At 40.2% G+C, this 10,609-nt stretch overlaps 1 long non-coding RNA gene across 1 annotated transcript in view; it reads right to left on the bottom strand.

Annotated features, from left to right (window-relative positions):
- Positions 1 to 10,609, bottom strand: part of LOC113470388 — a 15,689-nt gene that overhangs the window by 3,535 nt on the left and 1,545 nt on the right. The window contains exon 2 of the long non-coding RNA XR_003393456.1: positions 4,924 to 4,926. This is a non-coding gene — a long non-coding RNA (uncharacterized LOC113470388). The remainder of the gene's footprint in view (positions 1 to 4,923; positions 4,927 to 10,609) is intronic.

Raw genomic sequence — 10,609 nt, 5'->3', positions numbered from 1 at the left:
TGCCGGGCCGATTACCGCCCGGGGCGGATTTTTTCCCAAACAGATAAGGTTCGTTTTCAAAAGGGTTGCAGGCTTTCTCCTATCCTGTCTTCTTTCTCTCTTCGCTTTCGGGACGATAAGACCTCTGTAGTTACAGTTCCCTTTATCAGACCTCTTGAAAAGCTTTATCCTGATGGGATAATGTTCGTTCTCGGAACGGCTGGCTTTCTCCTATCCTGTATTCCTTCTCTCTTCGATTTCGGGACGATAAGACCATAGCAGTTACAGTTCCCTCTGTCAAACCTCTTCAAAAAAAAAAAAAAAAGCTTCAATTTCAAACATCTGATTGGCTAAATTTTATTTCAGGCTGACTTGAGAGCGATTTATTTGTTGATAAATACGGCCATAGACCAGTAAAACGGAAAATCGACATACTGTATATCTCAGTTTATAGCTTCCCCTTTTGAAAATCTCACCCCACACCACTGGAAACACTGTGTAAAATCCCACAGAAAATATGAAATTTCCAAAAAAAAAATGTTTTCCTCAGGTAAACAGAGATCTTTCTGAACTTTGAACACCTGTAGCTCTCTCTCTCTCCCTCCCTCTCTCTCTTTCTCCCTTCTCTCTCCTCTCCCTTCCTTCTCTCACTCCCTGTCTCTCTCTCTCTTATGTGTTGAGTTCACATTATCACATTTTAGTTTCCCACCTCAACCAAAGATCTACCTACTTATTTTGTCTCTTTCTATTTTTTCTTTAAGGGGAGGTTTCATGTCATTTTATAACTACTGAGGTGTTTAGGGACGAGGTTTTATCCTCCATTCGATGACAAGCCACCCGCCCGAGTCTGGCCTACGGTAAAGGAGAACACCCGGTTACTTTACGTTCTTGCCACTGAGAAAAAAATTAGTGATAGGATGCCACAAGTTAGGGTGGAAGAACTCTATTATTGGGTTACTTCCCCTGATTTAGGTTGTTGGATGTTGGAGTGCTATATTATAGTGTCGAACTTCCCGATATAGATTTCAATAATAAAATTCGCCCCGGGCGGGAATCGAACCCGCAGCCTAGCGCTTACAAGGCAGACGCACTACCAACTAAGCTAACTAGGCTGGCTGTATTAAGGTCTTTAGACTCTTTAATGAGGTGGATTTCATCTTTCTTTCGGCGACAAGCTAGGTCCTCACAATAACCCATACCCAGCCAGAGGGGGGCCGGGAAAAATCATCAGTTCGATTGTCCAAATGGGCTTATTTTCAGTAAACCATTATGGGAACTAGTGAGGAGCTAACTAGGCTGGCTGTATTAAGGTCTTTAGACTCTTTAATGAGGTGGATTTCATCTTTCTTTCGGCGACAAGCTAGGTCCTCACATTAGCCCACACCCAACCAGAGGGGGGCCGGAAAAAATCATCAGTTCGACTGTCCAAATGGGCTTATTTTCAGTAAACCATTATGGGAACTAGTGAGGTTAAGGTTCTATCTGAAGACCCCACGGGAAAAAAGATGGGAGTCCAATTTTCAAAAAAACGAGTTAGGGGTTTCAGCCCAAATTGAGCAAGTGTTCAAAATCAGCGTGGCCAGCTGGAGCATATACTCGAAAAGGCTTCGGCGGTGAACGTGTTAAGGTTCTATCTCCGAACCTGGCTAAGATTTCAAAATCACTCGAATTCTATGCACGCCGGCTTTCAAGTTTGATTATGCAATGTGCCAAACACATTTGATATATTGGTTACGGGCGGGGTGTCTGTTTGACAGAGGGAACTGTAACTGCTAAGGTCTTATCGTACCGAAATCGAAGAGAGAAGAAAGACAGGATAGGAGAAAGCCAGCCGTTCCGAGAACGAACCTTATCTGTGTACGGTAAATTCCGCACCGGGTGGGAATCGAACCCGCGACTTGGCGCTTACAATTCAGATGCTCTGTGCTCCAAACTAGATTGGCTAACAAGTTCTTTGCCATCCCTCTAACTAGATACTTCTTGTATAATAAAAACCATGTAAAAATTCAGTTTGACCGTTTCCATTTCTCTCTCTCACTCTCTCCCTAAAATACAATGGACAACCACCTGTTTAGTATGGAGGCTGAGGGAGGGTGAGGGAAGTCTCTCCCTCTCTCTCTCTCTCTCTCTCTCTCTCTCTCTCTCTCCTCTCTCTCTCCTCTCTCTCTCTCTCTCTCTCTCTTTCTTTCTCTCTCTCTCTCTCTCTCTCATTACTTAAGTTTGTAGTCGCATTTATTATTGTCTTGGTTTGGTATACGTAGGAAGGTTGAAAGTATATAACTATACTTGGGAGGAACCAATTCGGTCCCAAAACCTGTTTTCTGCTACCAATTGGGTCCCGGGTTTGTGAGGGTCTAGTCCCGATTGGGTCCCACACTTAAATAGATAGCTACCTGATTTTTTTCTTCTTTCTATCAACACATCACAAGCACTATGTTCTTAGAGCTGAATCTTCCTAGTCTGAAACTTTAGAGTGATCGCTAGGTACCAAAAGAACTGGCACAAATAAGCAGTGACCAGTGTTATTATAGGGTTAGGTTAAATGCTAAAAGGAGTTTTCACAATTAGAGCAGTGATTAATGTTATTATAGGGTTAGGTTGAACACAAAAAGGAGCTTTCTTTTTCACTGATGGATTAAGTACGAATAAAGCAGAATCTTCTACTTGTGAACAATAGAAAAAAGAACGTTGTAATATTGTTGAAAATTAAACTCCAAGTCATTACAGGTATACGGTAGTCGACTACCTTAAGAAAAAAGGTCATGGGACCGAATTAGCGTTCTTCCCTTTGGTTTGTACGAGTATTGTACCTATACTGAGATATAGATATGTACCTAGGTACCTGTAGGTAATTAATTTGTACCTGTAGGTAAATTTAAGGCCAGCCATTCACTATTAGCTAGACCTGACGACAGGTAGGTACACCTGATCAGATCTACCTGATAGTGTATGTGCTCATCAGGTATAGATCTGGTAGACGGACCTTTCCGGCCGTACCTGTCAGGTTTACCTGTGTGTGCTCATCTTAAATATGTCAGGTACACCTGATCAGATCTACCTGATAGTGTATGTGCTCATCAGGTATAGATCTGGCAGACGGACCTTTTCGGCCGTACCTGTCAGGTTTACCTGTGTGTGTGCTCATCTTAAATATGTCAGGTACACCTGATCAGATCTACCTGATAGTGTATGTGCTCATCAGGTATAGATCTGGCAGACGGAACTTTTCGGCCGTACCTGTCAGGTTTACCTGTGTGTGCTCATCTTAAATATGTCAGGTACACCTGATCAGGACTACCTGATAGTGAGTGGCTGACCTAAGCAACATTGATTTCAGATTTTTTCCCCCAAAATTTCGCGGTACCTTCGTGGAACGATGAAGTGTTCCTGGGTTCGAACCGGCAACTTTTTACTATGAAGTCGACTAACCTAACCGAACCGCTGGGCATTTTTACTTTTCCTTAGTGCTCATTTTCCTTAGCCTTTATTTCCATTTCATTTCTGATCACCCATACTGTCTGGGAACATACGGATCATAAATATTATGATAGAACATACGGTATCTCGGTATCTATAGGGAAGGAAAAATAAGTTGCTCTTAAAAGCAGTAGACAGCTGTACAGATATTTGTCTTTCCTGTCCGAATACACGAAAAACTTTTCAATTTCTCTGTACCTAGTTATCTTGAAAATTTTTCAATATGGGCTTAAAAAAGCTTAAATGCAAAAAGGAGTTTTCACAATTAGAGCAGTGATTAATGTTATTAGAGGGTTAAGTTGAACACAAAAAGGAGCTTTCTTTTTCACTGATGGATTAAGTAGGTACGAATAATAAAGCAGAATCTTCTACTTGTGAAAAACAGAAAAAAGAACGTTGTAATATGGTTAAAAATTAAACTCCAAGTCATTACAGGTGTACGGGACCCTAAGAAAAAAGGTCATGGGACCGAATTGGCGTTCTTCCCTTTAGTTTGTACGAGTATTGTACCTATACTGGGACATAGATATGTACCTAGGTACCTGTAGGTAATTAATTTGTACCTATAGGTATTAAATTTAAGGCCAGCCACTCACTATTAGGTAGACCTGACGACAGGTACACCTGATCAGATCTACCTGATAGTGTATGTGCTCATCAGGTACCTATATCAAGTTTACCTGTGTGTGCTCATCTTAAATATGTCAGGTACACCTGATCAGGTCTACCTGATAGTGAGTAGCTGGCATAAGCAACATTGATTTCAGATTTTCCCCCCCCCAAAATTTCGCGGTACCTTCGTGGAATGATGAAGTGTTCCTGGTTCGAACCGGCAACTTTTTACTATGAAGTCGACTAACCTAACCGAACCGCTGGACACTTTTACCTTTCCTTAGTGCTCATTTAACTCATTTTCCTTATCCTTTATTTTATTTTCATTTCTGATCACCCAGGCAGTATGTGAAATATGATAGAACATACGGTATCTCGGTATCTAGGGAAGGAAAAATAGGTTGTTCTTAAAAGCAGTAGACAGCTGTACAGATATTTGTCTTTCCTGTCCGAATACACGAAAAACTTTTCAATTTTTCTGTTGTTATCTTGAAAATTTTTCAATATATTAGGCTTAAAAAAGTAAGGAATTTTTACTGTTCGATGTTTATTGTAGGTAATTTTCAATGATAGAGAGTAAAAAATGTAAAAGCAATACCTAAATAGGTAGGTTATTAAAAGAATTTGAAGGTTATTTTTACCGTTTTTGTAGAGTAACCTCAATTTTCCAGTACTCCCTACTATTTTATATTCAACTTTATTTATCTACTGATGTAAAAAAAAAGACATTTTTAGAGCTACGCTTTGTTTAGTTAGAGATTTTAAGGTTATTTTTAGTTTGAAAACTATTCACTTATTTACTAGAGGATTTTCTAAAAAAAAGCAGAGTTATCAAAAAAATTTAGAAACCAGTACTCCCTACTATTTTATATTCAACTTTATTTATCTACTGATGTAAAAAAAAAAAAAAAACATTTTTAGAGCTACGCTTTGTTTAGTTAGAGATTTTAAGGTTATTTTTAGTTTGAAAACTATTCACTTATTTACTATAGAGGATTTTCTAAAAAAGCAGTTATCAAAAAAATTTAGAAATCACAAAACAAACACGATTAAAATGATTAATTTTTATTTGAAAAAAAATAATTAGAAAGTTTGAAATTTTAGATAAATAGTAGAAAAAACACTCACGAAAAATTTTAGGGGAAAAAATTTAAAGTAAAAAAGAAATCTTAAAAGAAAATATTTTTGGACACTCACATGCATGCAAACTTTACCGCCATATTGAATTTTTCTTTGAAAATTTGGGGTGGTGGGGGGATTTTCCTAATGGAGGGGAAATGCTCGCGTGGAAATGTAGGGTGGTAGGGGAAAGGGGAAGGGTATTCACCACGAAAGGGGACGTTTGAGTAGAATATTGTACAGGGTGAAAAGAAAGATTTCGGCTACCCTAGTATTTTCGTAGTATGTACATCCTGTAGTATGTCCCTCATCAGATGGGCGATGGGTGGTGGGGGGATTTTCCTAATGGAGGGGAAATGCTCGCGTGGAAATGTAGGGTGGTAGGGGAAAGGGGAAGGGTATTCACCACGAGAGGGGACGTTTGAGTAGAATATTGTACAGGGTGAAAAGAAAGATTTCGGCCACCCTAGTATTTTCGTAGTATGTACATCCTGTAGTATGTCCCTCATCAGATGGGCGATATGAGACACAATACTTCCCATTTAGGTGCTGGCGAAGTACCTATAGAAAAATCTTTAATCTTTTAAAACCGAAGCATCCATCCATCAAGACCTTTAATGTTTGCCAAGAGGTTTTGGAATCATTGTAAATTGTATTGAAAGAAGACGCCGTGCCTTGCCCAGAGTTATGCAATATGCAACGCCTCCGTCTTTTTTTTCTTTTTTTTTTGTGATGTTCGCTTCTTCCTTCTTCTTCCTCCCTTCTTCTTCTCCTCCTCATCCTCTTGTTCTTTCCCTTCTCGCTCTTCGTCCACTTCCTCCTCATCTTCCTTTTCTTCTCCTTCTCCTTGGTATCATTTATCTCCCCCCCAGTACTCCAGAGGAAGTATATAAAAGGAGGTATAGGTACATCGTACATCACAATGCTTTATTCATTTCGGAGACATTGGAAGCTATAAACATAAAGTCCGGAGGAGGCGTTCGTTCCAGAAAAGATGATGTTCGGTTGTAAATACCTGATAGGATGCCAAGAAGCAATAAATTTAATATAAAGTCCGGGGGAGGAGACCGTTCCAGAAAAGATGCTGTTCGGATATAAATATCCTCATTCTTTCTTGTTTACAATACTCACCATCAGGGGAAGAAATGATTTTATTTGACATCAGGGGAGGAATTAAGCTTATTTGACCTTACAGATTTTTTTTTTTTTTTAAAGAGGTTTGATAGAGGGAACTGTAACTGCTATGGTCTTATCGTCCCGAAATCGAAGAGAGAAGGAAGACAGGATAGGAAAAAGCCAGCCGTTCCGAGAACGAACATTATCCCATCAGGATAAAATCCGCCCCGGGCGGAAATCGAACCCGCGCATACAAGGCAGACGCACTACCAACTAAGCTAACTAACTCAACCTTTGCTGTTTCTTTAGCAAGGAAATGTCAGGCTGGTATACTCCTTGTTTAACGTCCTCCAGTTAGTATTCTATTCTATAAAATGTTAGTTAAGCAATATACTGCCCTAGGTATTTCACGAAAAGTCCGCCACTGATCGAAGTTATTAATTTATAAATAGCGATTTTATAGCTTTAATAACAGTTATCAAGTTATAATTAGGTTCTTAGCTCGGCTACCTAATGACGAATACTAGTACCTAATAAAAGACTAGTATGTTTTGATACCCAACAGTTACCTAGATTGCTCATCATCCTCTATAAATGCAAAAAGCACGTACTTTTACGTCAGATAGCTTGTAAAAAAATCTTAAGTATCCCCAAAAATAGATTAACAACCCCACTTGAAATCGCAATGTCCAACTTCAATAATATGTACAACAACTTGGACATTAGCATGAATATAGGGGAAATCATAAAAAGATTAAAATGTAATATCTAGCTAGGTAGTCAGTACCTTGACTACATAGGTAATTTTAGTTATATTATAAGCTCCAAATTCACTTAATTGTATTTTACTGAATTGTATTGTAAACTATCCCATCTGGGATTTTTAATAAATAAATAAATAAATAAATTTTTTTCAAAACATTCCAAATCAAAACAAAAAGCCCTCAGGAGGTGCTGCCACCACAGTGGTGAAAATTGGTACTAATTATTTTTAAAAGCGGGATTTTGATTTAACCCAACAGAAATGTGTAACTCTTTTGAATGACAAGTATTGTACGAATGTGCACACGCCACCACAAGACTCTGCTAGTATAAGTAAGAAGGAAACCAAGCTAGCAGGGTCAGTCGTCCAGGAGCTAACAGTCCCCGTGCGTTCTTCACCTCCTGCAGCTAGATCTAAGGATACCGCCCGCCGGACTTGTCATTTCACCACCCACCAGATCTTTACGACAATATTCAAATCTAAATTCGATGACATTTGAGGACACGGAAAGTAACCGATAAGACCGACTCTGCTAGTATAAGTAAGAAGGAAACCAAGCTAGCAGGGTCAGTCGTCCAGGAGCTAACAGTCCCCGTGCGTTATTCACCTCCCGCAGCTAGATCTAAGGATACCGCCGGTTATTTCACCACCCACCAGATCTTTACGACAGTATTCAAATCTAAATTCGATGACATTTGAGGACACGGAAAGTAAGCAAGGTGATACCAACTCAGGCTAAACCTGACTGGTCACAGGCAAGAGGTTTTATTTTTTACATAAATTCCTCATCTCGAGTCTCTCTTGAGTTTGATCAACAATATAACCGCCATTTAGTTCTTATCACTTTGCTCATCAATGAGTATGCATTGATTCTTTTGTTAGAATCGTGCACGAAGCATCAATGCGGAATCTGGCCCGATAAAACAGAGTGCGACCAAAACCCGCAAAGGTGAAAATAAGGCCAAGTTCTAAGGAAACCAAATTCTGGATCAATGCGGAATCTGGCCCGATAAAACAGAGCGCGACCAAAACCCGCAAAGGTGAAAATAAGGCCAAGTTCTAAGGAAACCAAATTCTGGATAAGTCCCCAAAGGAAGTCCCCAAAGGAAGTCCCCAAAGTCCCCAAGGAGACCAAAGGATAAAGGTATGAACATTACCACGACTTTCTGTTGTTATTATTTATTGGACTTTTTGAGTCTTGTATGGGTCTTATCGTCCCGAAATCGGATAGGAAAAGGCCAGCCGTTCCGAGAACGAACCTTATCCCTTCAGAATAAAATCTGGCCCGGGCGGGCGTCCGCGGCCTAGCGCTTACAAGACAGACGCACTACCAACCAAGCTAACTACTCGCCAATGCGGAATCTGGCCCGATAAAACAGAGCGCGACCAAAACCCGCAAAGGTGAAAATAAGGCCAAGTTCTAAGGAAACCAAATTCTGAATAAGTCCCCAAAGGAAGTCCCCAAAGTCCCCAAGGAGACCAAAAGATAAAGGTATGAACATTACCACGACTTTCTGTTGTTATTATTTATTGGACTTTTTGAGTATTGTAATATCGTTGGAAAGAGCGGGAAAAGATCTATCTTTTTATATTGGTTTCTAACTTCACTTTAGTATTGAAATGAGAGCTAAAAACAAAATGGCTATCTCTATTTGGACTTTGACTAGTCCTAAACTTTGACTCCATTTGACTCAAAACGCTTTATTTTTGGACTTGGACCGCTCTGTTTCTTAGCCATTCAATTATTGATTAAGCTTTCCAGAGGGAGAGCATTCTGAAAGTTGCTTGTACTTGGAATACGTCACCACATTCATGATTCATCTCGAAATCCAACATAATCTAGTAAAGAGAGGCTGCTCAGATTATCTGAGCGGTCTGAGAAGGTGGACGAAAGCGGTTGAGATGTAAGGCAACCCCTTGAGGGATTTTTTTCTTTTTTATGAGGGGTTTGATGGAGGGAACAGTAACAAGGGTCTTATCGTCCCGAAATCGAATAGGAAAAGGCCAGCCGTTCCGAGAACGAACCTTATCCCTTCAGAATAAAATCTGGCCCGGGCGGGCGTCCGCAGCCTAGCGCTTACAAGACAGACGCACTACCAACCAAGCTAACTACTCGTAGGCTGGCAACATTGAGGAAAAATACGAATACATGCACTGAGTGACAGGGTGCCACAAGTTTAGGGTGGAAGAACTCTTATTTTTGGACTACTTCCCCTGATTTAGGTTGTTAGAATGCTATACTATAAAGTCTTGTATGGGTCTTATCGTCCCGAAATCGGATAGGAAAAGGCCAGCCGTTCCGAGAACGAACCTTATCCCTTCAGAATAAAATCTAGCGCTTACAAGACAGACGCACTACCAACCAAGCTAACTACTCGCAGGCTGGCAACATTGAGGAAAAATACGAATACATGCACTGAGTGACAGGGTGCCACAAGTTTAGGGTGGAAGAACTCTTATTTTTGGACTATTTCCCCTGATTTAGGCTGTTGGAATGCTATATTATAGTGTCTAGCTTCCCGATATAGAGTTCAATATTAGAATGCCGGCACTCAGTCACCCGATTAGGCTGCCGGCACCCTAGTTTTTTTCTCAGTGTGTTTTTTCTCGGATGAATTCACACTGAGAGGTCGGCTCTTGGCCAGACGCACGGCCGACAGCTATCATAAGACATCACGAAAAGAGTTTTGGAGACTGCTGAATTCATTTGTCTGTGCACACGTCAGTTGATCATTATAGTAGCTTCGATATTACACCTGCGGTTCTACTGGGGATAAATTTGGACATGTATGTATCTTCAACTGATACTGACAATGAAGTACAGCTATCATAAGACATCACGAAAAGAGTTTTGGAGACTGCTGAATTCATTTGTCTGTGCACACGTCAGTTGATCATTATAGTAGCTCCGATATTACACCTGCGGTTCTACTGGGGATAAATTTGGACATGTATGTATCTTCAACTGATACTGACAATGAAGCATGAAATGTCACTGGTGTAGGTTGGGTAAACGTAAAAACCATTTTCTTTCTTGAATGAGGACCTCAGAAAGTTAGCTTGTATATTTTCCAATATTGACACATAAAAGTTTGCTTTAGGAGCCCAGATGACAGTGGCATACTCCAGTTTGCTTATACGGAGTACGGAGAGAGATATTGTATACAGGGTGTTTATAAAGTCTTGACCGTAGGTATGGTTCTCAAGAACTGCTCAGAAAAACGCCGAGACACCGATTCAGAAAAAAATTTGGGGGATCCATTTTTTTCACATGAAGTTTCTGCCCCGGCCTCCCTTTGTGGTTGCAACCGGTTGCAACTTAAAAATCTTGAATTAATGAATGAATGGCCTTTTTTGTGTTATTATTTTTTATTGTATCACAACTTTGGTGCTCACTGCAGCATTGTAGGATTTTCCAAATATCTCAATAATCCAGCGCTTAATGTTGTTTACCTACCATGCTGGCACCGGTCGCTATGCACATTTATATTACATAACTACTCATTTTCCTCACGAGGCTGAGTGGGCCCTGCAACAGTCAGT

The sequence above is a fragment of the Diaphorina citri genome, unplaced genomic scaffold (genome assembly GCF_000475195.1).
Source record: "Diaphorina citri unplaced genomic scaffold, Diaci psyllid genome assembly version 1.1 scaffold1550, whole genome shotgun sequence".
NCBI lineage: Eukaryota > Metazoa > Arthropoda > Insecta > Hemiptera > Psyllidae > Diaphorina > Diaphorina citri.
This window is presented reverse-complemented; position numbering and strand designations above follow the sequence as displayed.